This window comes from Gorilla gorilla, chromosome 6, assembly GCF_029281585.2.
Source record: "Gorilla gorilla gorilla isolate KB3781 chromosome 6, NHGRI_mGorGor1-v2.1_pri, whole genome shotgun sequence".
Classification (NCBI taxonomy): Eukaryota; Metazoa; Chordata; class Mammalia; order Primates; family Hominidae; genus Gorilla; species Gorilla gorilla.
The window spans coordinates 35,725,457-35,731,031 of NC_073230.2; the positions used below are offsets into that span (position 1 = coordinate 35,725,457).

Sequence of the window (5,575 nt, forward strand, 5' to 3'; positions counted from 1 at the left end):
TCTTTTAGAAAATAAATTTTGCAGGGATTTTGTAGTGTTAGAATTGGAGTAAATTTTTCCCATTCTGGTTTTTCTTTTTCTGAAACATATACATAGTTTTAAAAAATAACCCCTTTATTAAAATATTACTCCTCTAACATAAAATTCATTCTTTTAAAGTACATATATTCACACGTTGAATTGTTATCACTACTTAATTACAGAAAATTTTCATCACCTCAGAAAGGTACCTGTCAGCAGTGATTTTTCCTTCTCACATCTCTGTAGTCTCTGGCAGTCACTCATTCTGTTTTGCGTCTCCATAGATTTGCCTATTCTGGACATCTTATGGAAATGGAATCATGTAATATGTAGCTCTTTGTGTCTGATTTCTTACGTTTAACACAATGTCTACAAGTTTCATCCACGTTGTAGCATGTATCAAAACTTCAATTAATATTCTTTTATATAGGTATGTTACATTTTGTTTATCCATTCTTCAGTTGGTAGACATGCACATTGTTTTCACGTCTTAGCCATCATAAATAATGCTGCTGTGGACATTTGCATACAAGTTTTTTGTGTGGAAATATGTTTTCAATTCTCTTGGGAATATACCTAGGACTGGAATGGGCCATTTGGGAACTACGTTTAATCTTTCGAGGAACTTTTCTGAGAAACTTCCAGCCTGTTTTCCCAAGCAGTGTACTATTTCACAATCTCACTAGCAATGCATGAGCATTCCAGTTTTTCATATCTTTACTGAGATTTGTTATTGTCCACCTTTTTGATTATAGCCATCCTAATGTATGTGAAATTTCACCATAGTTTTGATTTGCATTTCCCTAATGACTAATGATGTTGAGCATCTTTTCATGTGCTTATTGGCCAAATTGTGTATCTTCTTTGGAGGAATGTCTATTCAAATTCTTTGCCCATTTTTTAGTTGAGTTATTTGTCCTTTCATTGTTGAGTTTTAAGAATTCTTAATATATTCTGGAAACAAGTACCTTATCAAATATATGATTCAAAATATTTTCTCCCATTCTGTGAGTTGTCTTTTTATTTTCTTGATGATGTTTTTTGAAGCACAAATGTTTTAATTTTAATAAAGTCTAATTAATTTTTTTCTTTTGTCGTTTGTGCTTTTGGGATCACATCTAAGAAACTATTGCTAATCCAGGGTTATAAAGATTTATGCCTATGTTTTTTTCTAGGAAAGTTGTATAGTTTTAATTCTTATATGTAGATCTATGATCCATGTTGTGTTAATCTTTGCATATGGTGTGAGGTAGGGACATATGATATTTTAAGAATAAAGATATTTAAGAAAAAATATTTCAGAATAAAATGTTTTTAAGAATAAAAAGTTTTAAAAATAAGTTTATGATCATAATGAACTGACAGCTTTCAAAGTCCTAATATTTGTTGTTTCAAAATTTGTATGCCTGTAGCCTAGAAATTTAAACTGGTCATCATTAGACTGAATTAGAAAAAGATATACAAAAACAAAGTAAGCTTTTTCCTTTTTAAAAAGATCAAATAATGTAATTGTCAGATGGCTGCTACCTGTGTATTGTTCCATTAACTATGTATATGCATGTGGTTTTTTGCTCCTCCCAACAGCCAATCTCATTTATTCACAAGAAAGCTAAAACAGTCATAAAGATCTAGGTGATAAATTTTAAGCCAACAGGCAATTCAAAAATAACAGGATTGTGAAATATCCAACTAAAATCATATTTGAAAATGGTCCAGGAATCCCCAAATAACTTTTATGAACGTTATATGAAGATAAATGGATTTTAATGTTTCTGGTTTTCATTTTCAGAGGTCATAGACATTTAAAAAAATTTTGATAAGGAAAGGATATTTATTTCCATGTTGTGCTCAGGCCTGAGCTAAAGTACATTAAGACATTGAATGATGTCACCCAGGGATATGTAATCAGACAACACACAAGACTGAGATGAACAAGTGGTGGTGGTTGTAGAGGGGGTTGCATCGGTAATTCATGCAGAAGGAACCAGGCAGACAGTAAAACAAAAATTTGCAGAACACACCAACTGATCAACTCTCACATCTTCAGGATAGGCAAACTTGATTGCTGGGTTAAGAACCTTAGAGGTCAGTTAAGGTGGGCAGTGGTGGGGTTTTCTCAGCTTAGATTGTCCTCTGATATGTATATTTCAGCCTATACATCTAATTGCCAGCACTGTACATTTAATTTCATGAGAAACCAAGTCCTCAATTAAGGGAAGGGAATCGCTTTGACCAGATCTTATGGCTCAGATTCATCAGGCTGGCAAGACCTCAAAGTTTCCATAATCAAAGCTAGGGAGAGGCTCTATATGCTAGAAGCAGTAACTAGTCACTGCATGTGGTCTGGGCCTTAACCCTCTACAGGGAGACTGACTACAGCACCAGGTACCTGGCTTTTCAGTCTCTACATAGGAATTCCACCATAATTAAAAGATATATAATATATAAACTTGACCTACGTACTCCAACTCAAATTACTCAAAGGGCCCAAGACCCTTCCCCATAGAGCCTAAAGCCCAATAGCCTTCCCTCAAGGAATACCAGCAGTGTTCAAGTTTAGCTTTGTTACAGAAAATGAGCCATAACAGATTTCTCAGTTTGTGACACTAGTCACCTTGAAGAACACCTCTAAATGCATGAACTCATTGAGCACTGGTCCAACCTCTAATTTCTGGCTCCTTGCTTTTCCTGCCCCTGCCTACCTTTAAGAGACAGAGTCTCACTCTGCCACCCAGGCTGGAGTGCAGTGGCATGATCGTAGCTCACTGCAGCCTTAACTCCTGGGCTCAAGCAATCCTCCCAGGTCAGCCTCCTGATTAGCTAGGCCTATAGGCATGCACCACCAGGCTGGGCTAATTATTTTTTGTAGAGACAGGGTTTCACTATGTTGCCCAGGCTGATGTTGACTCCTGACCTCAAGTGATCTTCTGCCTCAGGTTCCCAAAGCATTGGGATTACAGGCAGTGAGCCACCACGGCCAGCCCCTGCCTACATTTTCAATATTCCACTCAACAAATAACATTGAGACTTCCTGGGTCTGGAAAGTAAAAAAAAAAAACTGAGTACTGTGTAGAATTAAGCAAGCATGTAAGTGATGTTTCAGAAGTAACCTGTTTCTGCTTCAAGTAAGGCCTACATCAAAGCCCTAACTCAAACAAGAACAGACAATTATTATTTAGTTTTTATTTCATAATCATAAACTTAACTCTGCAATCCAGCTAGGCACGGAAGGGAACGAAGAAAACATGGAACCCAGAGGCAACTGCAGTGGAAGCACAAAGATTCTAGGATACTGCAAGCAAAAGGGGTGCTCTCCTGAGCTACAGAAGAAATGGTCCAGTGGTTAAGACAAAACACAAGTCAAACTTACCAGAGCTGTCCACAGTCAGCAATGGTGGTCTTCTTGCTGGTCTTGCCATTCCTGGACCCAAATTGCTCCATGGCCTCCAAAATATTCATGCCTTCTTTCACCTTGCCAAAGACTACATGCTTGCCATCCAACCACCCCGTCTTGGCAGTGCAGATGAAAAACGGAACAGTTTGTGTTGGGTCCAGAATTTGCCATGGACAAGATGCCAGGACCTGTATGCTTTAGGATAAATTTCTCATCTTCAAATTTCTCCCCGTAGATGGACTTGCCACCAGTGCCATTATGGTGTGTGAAGTCACCACCCTGACACATAAATGCTGGTATAATTCTGTGAAAGCAGGGACCCTTATAACCAAATCCTTTCTCTTCAGTGCTCAGAGCACGAACGTTTTCTGCTGTCTTCGGAAACTTTTCTGCAAACAGCTCAAAGGAGACGTGGTCCAAGGGCTCACTGTCGACAGCAACGTCGAAGAACATGGTGTGGTTGACCATGGCTGATAGTACCGGGACTCCTGGCGGCAGTAGCCTCTGCAAAGCCGCTCATAGAAATTTGAGAGTTTCTGCTAGATGTATGTTTTAGCTAATTATTTTTATATTAAGTGGTAAATTCTTGACTGTAGGTACCTTGTCTTAATCCCCTTTGTTTTTATTTTTTTCTGTCCCCAGGGCAGCCATGTTTGCTTTTATGGATTGTATAGCACACAGCTCTAAAGAGTGCCTAGGGTTGAACAGTGCATGTCTGTCTCACTGTACAGGGAAGCCCAGACCATCACAATAAACTGCAGGCAGCAAGTCTTTTTATTTATTTGCTGAGTTAAAATGATTCCAGTAAGTTCCCTCTAAAACCACCGCCAGATTTTTGGTGGGAAGAATGCGTTGGAGACAGGCATTAAACACCAGTCCAGGTTAATATTTGCATTGAATGACTCTCTTATATCTTTTAGCATGCATTAAAATGGACCCTAGCCTTGTTCTAGTAAAACCCACGACTGAGTGAACCAAGGATGAGACTGCCGGCTTGTAGTGCACACTCTGCAGGGTGCCAGGAGGCTGGCTTCATCCATGTTGCAATGTTTCCTAAGGAATATCTTACATCTAGAGGCTATGGTGTCTCACATTTTTGTCCCTAGCTATCTACCTTGTGTGTACCTTGCATTTCTTCCTTTCAGCATGCAGAATTGAACTTGGCTTTGAAGTAAAACAATACAGGTTTTTGAGTGATCCAGCAGCTGTTCTACTTTGGTGAGAGTTTTCTTCTCCACCCAAGTCTGGTTTTCCATTTCTCTCTCCATCACTTTCTCTTGTACCCCCACCTCTTCCAGCTTACTCTACCCAATTACCACGCCAGAAACAATTCCTGTCTATCTCTTTTCCCAAAGAGATGCTTCCTTTATTCAACTGCTTAAATAAATAAAACAAAGTTTCCCTTTCCCCTGAACCACCTGCTCAAAATACAAGCGGGAGACCAATTATAACCCAGGAGACAAATCCCCTTTGAACAGCTGATCCAGGGAATGGATTTGGAGGCTTATCTTTGGTCTGAAACACAGGGTCATGCCAGGGTCATCCCTAGAGCAAATTGTCCCCTTGGCTTCCACTGAGCTTACCCTGAAATGTGCACACTGGGTCTCTTTTCCCATGGATTATGAAGCTATTTGGTGAAGGCTGCCCATTTGATGTACTAATCAGTATCTTGACATAACACATGGGAAGAGTTTTAAAGTTTGCTTTTGCACTGCAAGGCTTCTAGGGTACTTTCTAATTATGTCCTTGTAATCACAGACAAAAGCCTGTGACTATAAACCTGAAAAAATGACTTCCAAAGCATAGGGCAGTGCTTCTCAGACTTTCATGTGTATACACATCATCCAGGGATGTCATGTAAATGCATGTTTTAATTCCCTACGTCTGAGGCAGGGCCTGAGATTCTGCATTCTAACAAGGTTTCAGGTGAGGCTGACGCTGTGGTCCGCTGGACTGCACTTTGAGGAGACCCTACTTGATGGACAGTCAGCCAGGAAACTTTCAGTTTGAGGCATAATTAGTGAAACTTCATATTCCTTAACGACTGCCCAAGGGCCTTGAATGGTAGACACACCTGTGTTTGGTAGACGCACCTGACAGTGATAACCTGACTTCAGCATACCCTAAGAATGACCCTGCATGGCAGATGCACACAAACGT

The 5,575-nt window shown here is 39.5% G+C and overlaps 1 pseudogene; it reads right to left on the reverse strand.

Moving 5' to 3' along the window:
• Positions 1–3,387: 3,387 nt before the first annotated feature.
• Positions 3,388–3,883, reverse strand: LOC101131479 (peptidyl-prolyl cis-trans isomerase A-like; annotated as a pseudogene).
• Positions 3,884–5,575: the final 1,692 nt, after the last annotated feature.